The 7,359-nt window shown below is 41.6% G+C and overlaps 1 protein-coding gene across 4 annotated transcripts in view; it reads right to left on the bottom strand.

Annotated features, from left to right (window-relative positions):
• Positions 1-6,681, bottom strand: part of Exd2 (exonuclease 3'-5' domain containing 2) — a 47,231-nt gene extending 40,550 nt beyond the window's left edge. For 3 of the 4 annotated variants that reach the window (XM_004837333.3, XM_087195311.1, XM_004837334.3), the window contains exon 1: positions 6,528-6,681. The gene's annotated coding sequence lies outside the window, so the exon portion shown is untranslated. Of the gene's footprint in view, positions 1-1,206; positions 1,230-6,527 lie in introns of those variants that run through there. The other variant, XM_087195310.1, reaches the window with a different exon arrangement.
• Positions 6,682-7,359: the final 678 nt, after the last annotated feature.

Genomic DNA, 7,359 nt, shown 5'->3' with positions numbered 1-7,359 from the left:
AGAAAAAGAAAAGAATGGCACTTAGATCCAAGATGCCCAGAGGAAGGTTTCAACTGAAATGTCCACAGGGCCAGGCAGGTTAACATTAATAAATGAAGCAAGCCACGAAACAGTCCCTTTTCTATTACATTACATGTGGCTTTCACCATGTATCTTTTGTTTTACCCACTTTTTGAGAGATAAATGAGTATACAGTACTATTTCAGTGCTATTTTTTTTTTCGGTACCAGGGATCAAACTCGGGTCCTTGTGCTTGCACAGCAGGCAGAGAAACCACTGAGCTAAATCCCTGACCACTCAGTGCTATTTTAAAAACTCAGTAATAATGTGATACTAAATGTAAGTGGCCTTTGCCTCAGTGGAGGACATGAGCAGCAACCATTTGGCACAAGCCGTGTGAGGAGCTGGCCTGTAGTTAGACACTGAGCTTATTCAGAAGAACTCAGGGATCTGAATTTCCCAGGAAATGCCATCACTTTTCAATGTTAGCAAAAAATGTATAGTTTCCTAAAGTTATGTCAGTCCAACAAAAACACTCTGGAAGCTAGGCTATCCATCTGTGGGCTCTGGTCTGAAATCTAAACTGCCGGAACACAGAACAGTCTGTGGCACCTGCCCGATGCCACACCTCTGTGTGAGTATGCACTGTTTTAATCTTGTTCTTAATGTTTCACATTACAACAACCCTGAATTATGCGATGTCTGCAGAGATATTTGGCTATTAGAAATGAAAATGGAATCACAATAATGACTACAATAAGAATAAAATATGCTAATAGCCATACTGTTTTTTAAAATTTACTTTACACACTGTGGTATTTCATGTGTATTTTCTCCTGTACTTTTATTGAAGATAAAATAGGCTTAATGAAATAAAGTAATGGGCCAGGGATTTAGCCCAGTGGTTCCAGCGCTTGTCTTGCAAGCGCAAGGTCCCAAGTTCAATCCCCAGTACCAAAAATAAATAAATAAATAAATAAAGTAATTTTTGTAAGAAGAGGAAAAGGGGTGGAGAAGGAAGAGGTGGGGGAGGAAGAGGCCAAGAAGGAAGAAGAAAGGCACCAGAAATGGAAGAGGGGGACCCACAGTAGGTGGGAGATGAAACTGGGCAGAGGGCAGAACTCTCAGCAGCCCCAGCACTGGGCTCTTTCACAAGATCTGGGGACAGGAGTCTAGGGCATATGCTCAGGACACACCGGGACCCACCAAAGTGCTGCCTTGTCCATGGACAGGGACCAGAAAGTGTTCACCTGCTGTCGTCCATGTAAGCCAGCTTCCCAGGATGGAAGTAAAACAGAGTCCCTCAGGACAGGACAGACCTCAAGTCTGCAGGTGGTGCCGGTACAGAGCCCACGTCCACATTATCCTTTCAAAAGGAAACTTCCAGTCAAGAAACTAAATTAAAACTGGATCAAAATTGGGGGACTCTGCTGGAACTGATCAGAGCCAAATGTAGAAGTGCCGTACACAGTACACATATTTCTAGCACATAGGAAACATGCAGGACTTCCACAGAACGCAAGTCCCTGGATGAGAGCTCATAAATGAATAAAAACCCAACAAACTCCAAACCCAATAAAAAGTTTGTAGAGCCAAACAATACTTTCCATACCTGATTTTAAAAGATATTAGGAAATATCTCTTAAGGAAGATACTCAGACATATTAAGGGAAATAATCACTAAAAAAAGAGCAGGAGGGGCTGGGGATTTAGCTCAGTGGTTTCGCCGCCTGCTGCGCAAGCGCAAGGACCCGAGTTCGATCCCCAGTACCAAAAAAAAAAAAAAAAGAGCAGAAAGCGAAAAAGAAATTCTAGGTATAAAAAGGTTTTTAAAAATCCTTTAAAAACTAAGTACTCAACAGAGAGGTTAAATAGTCGATCAGCTACATGAACAGCGAGTTACTGAACTGAAGATAAATCTGTGGCTGTTGTCACTTTTGTGTGGACCATTGTTCTTAACCACCATCATTTTTGTTGCCACTCCTGTATCATAAGTCTTCAATTTTGAACACCTGATTTAATGGAAACTTTATGAAGGCCAGCCTGCAAGTGGTCGTGACTTGGGTGAAGAATTCATGAGATAGGGCCGGGGATTTAGCTCAGTGTTTCCAGCGCCTACCCCACAAGCACAAGGTCCCAAGTTCGATCTCCCATACCAAAAAAAAAGAATTCATGAGATAAAATTGCTGATAGCTGTGATGTCAATGCACTACAAGCGGGCTACTTGGACAAGAAATGCTCATTCAAGGAGAGGTCTGTTGTTGGACATGAGATATTGGGGTCAATAGTTCTACAAGAAATGGAGTTGAAAGACATTCAGGCCAGAACTCAGGGCTTGAAGACTTACAACAATTTTCCAGAAGAAGAGGACATGACTATATTTGAATGAATGTAAATTTTGGTACATGAATAAATGCAGATCGTTATACACAAAAAATAAGACATTCCTTGAAAATAAGCCCTATTGCGACTTTTGGAGCAAAAATTAATGTAAGACCTGGTCTTATTTTGGGGGAAATACAATATTAGGGAACTACAAATCTTTTTTTTTAGGGGGGGGGCAAGAATTGAACTCAGGGCCTCATATTTGCCAGGCAGGCGCTGTGCCACTGCATTACATCCCTGGCCCAGGGAACTATAAATTAAAGCTACAATGAGACACCACTTCACAACCACTAGGATGGCACTCACAAAAATTTTAAAAAACCAAGAAACCCACAATAATTAGTGTTGGCAGAAATTAGAACATTCATACATTGTCAGTAGGAATATCAAATAGTCCAGCTGCTCTGGAAAAGTCTGGCAGGTCCTCAAAAGGTTAAACATAGATTTGCCATACAACCCTTCAAGCCCACTCTCAGCTACAAATTCAGGGGAAATGAAAATATGCCCAAACAGAAGTTCATACCAAGCTAAGCACCCACCTCTACTCTCAGCTACTTCAGGAGGCTGAGCTAGGAGGACTACAAGTTTAAGGCCAGCTTGGGTAACTTTCTGAGATCTTGTCTCAAAATTTTAAAAAAATTTTAAAAAGACATGATACAACTCAGTGGTAGAGCACCCCTGAGTGCAGTCCCCAGTACCAAAAGAATAAGTAAATCAATAGTTCACAGAGGCGTTACTTCTACAGTTCTATCCCCAAAGTGGAAACAAGCCAAATGTCCATTAGCTGATGAAAGGATACCTAAAATGTAGCGTATCTCCATGTTACGGGTTGAACTGTGTCCCTCAAAAAGATTATGTTGAAGCTCTAACCCCCAGTGCCTGTTAGGTGTAAATATGACCTTACTCATATTTGGAAAAAGTCTTTACAGGCACAATGATGATGAGGTCACACTAAAGTGATTTGGGCCATTAATCCAGTCTGACTGGTGTCCTACAGGAAGAGGAGAGGAGACACAGATAGAATGGTACATAAAGACATACAGGCAAGCAGCCATGTGAACACAGAGGCACAGAATGGGTTTATGCAACTGCAAACCAAGGAATGTCAAGGACTGCCAACAACAGCAGATCTAGGAAGAGCCAAGAAAAGACTCTTCCCCTGGAGCCCAGAGATAGCATAGCCCTGCAGACACCCTTACTGCAAGCTCTAGCTCCCAGAACTGTGAGAAAATAAAATTCCATTGTTTTAAGCAATCGGGCTTGTGTTATTTTGTTACTGAGGCTCTAGAAAACAAATACACCATAGGATAGAATTTTATTCTGCAATAAAATGGAATGATACAGTAGATGCTACAGAATGCATGAACTTGAAAACACTGTTAAGTCAAGGAAGCCAGTCACAAAACACCACATACTGTGTGATTCCATTTATATAAACATCCAGATCTACGAAGACAAGAGGGTGAGAGGTTGCCCAGGGAGATGGTACTAGGGAGTGACCACTAGTTTTGTTTTGTTTTGTTTGTTTTGTTTTGTTTTGTACTGGGGATTGAACTCAGGACCTTTTGTTTGCAAGGCAGGCATGGCGCCACTGAGCTGAATCCCTGGCCCTGAATTGTACATTATGAATAATGAATTGTATGACGTATGAATTACATCTGAATAAAGCCACAAAAAATATTCTGACAAGTTGATAAAAATAATCTGAGCCAGGTGTGGTGGACCACACCTGTAATCCCAGCACTCAGGAGGCTGAGGCAAGAGGATCACTGCAAATTCTCAGCCAGCCTGGACAACACAGTCAGTTCAAGGCCGGCTTGAACTACATAGTGAGATCCTGTCTCAAAAAATAAATAAATAAAATAAAATAAAAATATTCTGGGGCTGGGGATGCAGCTTAGTGGTAGAGCACTTGCCTTATTTGTGCAAGGCCCTAGGTTCAATCCCCAGAACAACAACAGCAAAATTTCTGGAAAAGAAACCAAGATTAGCTAAAAATACTGTTTTTAAAACAAGGGAGCATGGCCTCTCCTTCCTGTTTCAGTGCTTCAATAATTACTCCCAAGAGCTCTTCATTCAGGCATACAACACAGTCCTCATGTTGCCTTCTGCTGAAGTTTGTTTTCTTCCAGTTCCCTCTGTCTACTGCTGTGTGCCAATGTTACTCGTTAAATAAAGGGAACAACTATGATTTAATTAATTAATTAATTTAATTAAATAAGGGAGCATGGGAGGGGGATATACCTCAGTGGTGCAGCACCTGCCTGGCAAGCGTGAGGCCCTGAGTTTGATTCCTGGTACCAAAAAATAATAAATAATAAATAATAAATAAAATAAGGGAGCATGTAAGCTGAAAAAGCATATGAATTCCAACAAAATAATTATGTAAGCATATTTGTCCTACTAAATTGAAAGTATAAAATACTGTCTATATAGGATGTTTGGTGCTAGGGTTCAGCAAAATAAATAAGCTACAGAACAGAAGAAAGTTCAGAAACACAGCCATGTGTGTGAGAAGTTAGTAATAATAAATGTAGCTTTTCAAATTAATGTCTCAAGAGCCAGGTGTGGAAAAATAACAAAGATTGATACTGACTAAATGTTTAAAAGAGCCTAGGGTAAAATAAGCATTATTATACACTATTGGTAGGCAGTTCCATATCATTAAAAGTCTACATTCTCCATCCAACAATTCCACCTACAGGAACAATTCCACCCACAGGCATCTATCCTTGAAGAATGCTCACGTGAGCACAAAGGCATAAGTAAGGGTGTTCTCCACACATTCTGAGCAGCAGAATGCTGGGAACAATTATGGAATTCCGCATAGTATGAAATGTTAATGGACTATGGATCTTACAGAGCAAGTAAAATAGGTTGGTCTCTATATATTGACCAAGAAAATAGTTCAAGATCCTTTTTTAAGCATAAAATATCAAATTGTAGAATATGTACAATATGCCATATTTGTAAAACCATGCATTGTAAAAGATTAACATGAAATCTTAAATATACACCATATGTATACATTTGTCAGTAGATGTAAAGAAATAGAAAAATACACCTCAGACTAATATCAGTTCTTCTAAGACAAACATGGAAAAAATATGTACCAAAGAGGATCTCTCTTGTTTAAATATTTTACATGATTTTTTACAAGACAATAAGCAAGGACTACAACTATAACAGATATTTCTAAATACTTATTTAAAACACGCTCAATTTGGCCAAATGTAACCATTTCTTTCTCCAATCTACTAAATCTCTTTTCTCCCACACTTTCTAATTTAGATAATTAACAAAGCCTTTTAGGGCTAGCGAGGTAGCTCAGCAGTAGAGCCTCCAGTGGTGTGGAACCTATGGAACGCATGCCACAGCAGGTTGTTTGTATCACTGAAAGAGCTAAAAGGCTCGCCATCCCTGAAAGGATATCCATAGGCCCTGGGTTCAGTTCCTGCACTGCAAAAACAAAAAACTGAACACCCACAACCTTTAGTTGTAATTCTTTCTATAAAGTATACAAGTGGTTTTGTGTTTTCAATGAACAGGTATATAAAGGAGTTTGAGTATCAAGGCTTGAGTTTGCATTTCAATGAGCAGGTGTCACTTCTGTAATAAATAAGGTTCACGACTCATGTCTTGATGTATCCCACGAGTGTGAAAACCAGAATTGGCACGGAGCAAGGCCCTGAGCAGCACGTGTACTGAGTCGGGGTTGGTCCCCACGCTAGCGGGGTGGGAACCGCCGCTACGGATACGAGGAGCCCCGGTTGGGCGGACGGGCCCTGCTTTTCAGCTCACGGGGTCCAAGACGGCCCGAGGGCTTGGCAGATGCTCCTAAAGAGAGGGCAAGGGGGGCGAACAGGGCGGCCCGGGGAGGGAGTAGGGACCGAAGGGCGGGATGAAGACACTCTGCACACCTGGTAACTGAATAGCTCCTGGTCTGGCGTGAGGGGCACAAGGAGGCCGCGCTCGAGGGCGGGGACAAGGGTAGGACCAATTCGCTGGCGGACGACCAGATCCCAGCAATGGTCGCCCACGCACATTGTGGTACCACCAGCATCGGGACCCTTCTCAAGAAATCCCGTCTGCCTCGCGCATAATCCCAATGAAGGCTCCGCCGACCCCTAAGCTTCTCTTACCTGCAGCTTTGACCCGGGTCTGAACACCTGCGACACCTCACGCTGAAAAACTGGAACCTCCGCGACCGCCTCCGCGAACCCACCCGGATCTACTAGGGTAGTAACCACTTCCGGTCCGGCGGCATCTTAGGAGGACGTAGCCTCAACTGGGTGTGTGAATGGGAGAGGCCATCTTGTACGGAAGCTGCTTGGGCACCTGTTACCTCAGTTTCTCCACTGTTGAATAAAGGACCTGTTAAAATTGGAAGGTTTAACATCTTTTCAGAAAAATGGTGTTTTTGTTTCTGCGATGATATCTTTGTTTTTTCCCTTTGGTATTGGAGGGAGATGCCTATAGAACATTCCAAAATGCAATGTAGGACATCTAATTTTCATCCTTTATTACCTTGGGTAATGTTTCTCTACTACATTCATTTTCTTAACTATTAAATGATGACAGTGTGTTTAGATCATTTATTCTTCCTTAGCAGTGCACATTACCCTATAATCTTTAATATTTTATGCCATCTTTTGTTACAACAGCTATAATACCTTCTGTTTATACATTAAATCATTCAGTATTTATTAGCAGCTATTATTTGTGAGGCAGCTGTTGTGTGCTACATGCTGTTCCTTTGTCATGGATTGTGTACAACAAAAGGAGAAATGAGGTGTGCATAAACAATCAATATAAGGGCCAGGCTTGGTTGCACTTACCTGTAATCCTAGCACTTGGAAGGCTGAGGCAGAAGGATTGCCATGAGTTCCAGGCAAGCCTGAACTACATAGTGAGACCCTGTCTCAAAAGTAAAGCAATCAATATAAGGTATATGTGCTTGCTCTATTGCTAAGA

This window comes from Heterocephalus glaber, unplaced genomic scaffold, assembly GCF_053883595.1.
Source record: "Heterocephalus glaber isolate CG9 unplaced genomic scaffold, H.glaber_assembly_v1.0 deba00001608, whole genome shotgun sequence".
Taxonomy (NCBI): domain Eukaryota; kingdom Metazoa; phylum Chordata; class Mammalia; order Rodentia; family Bathyergidae; genus Heterocephalus; species Heterocephalus glaber.
The sequence above is the reverse complement of the archived record's forward strand: the minus strand, read 5'-3'. Positions and strand labels throughout refer to the sequence as shown.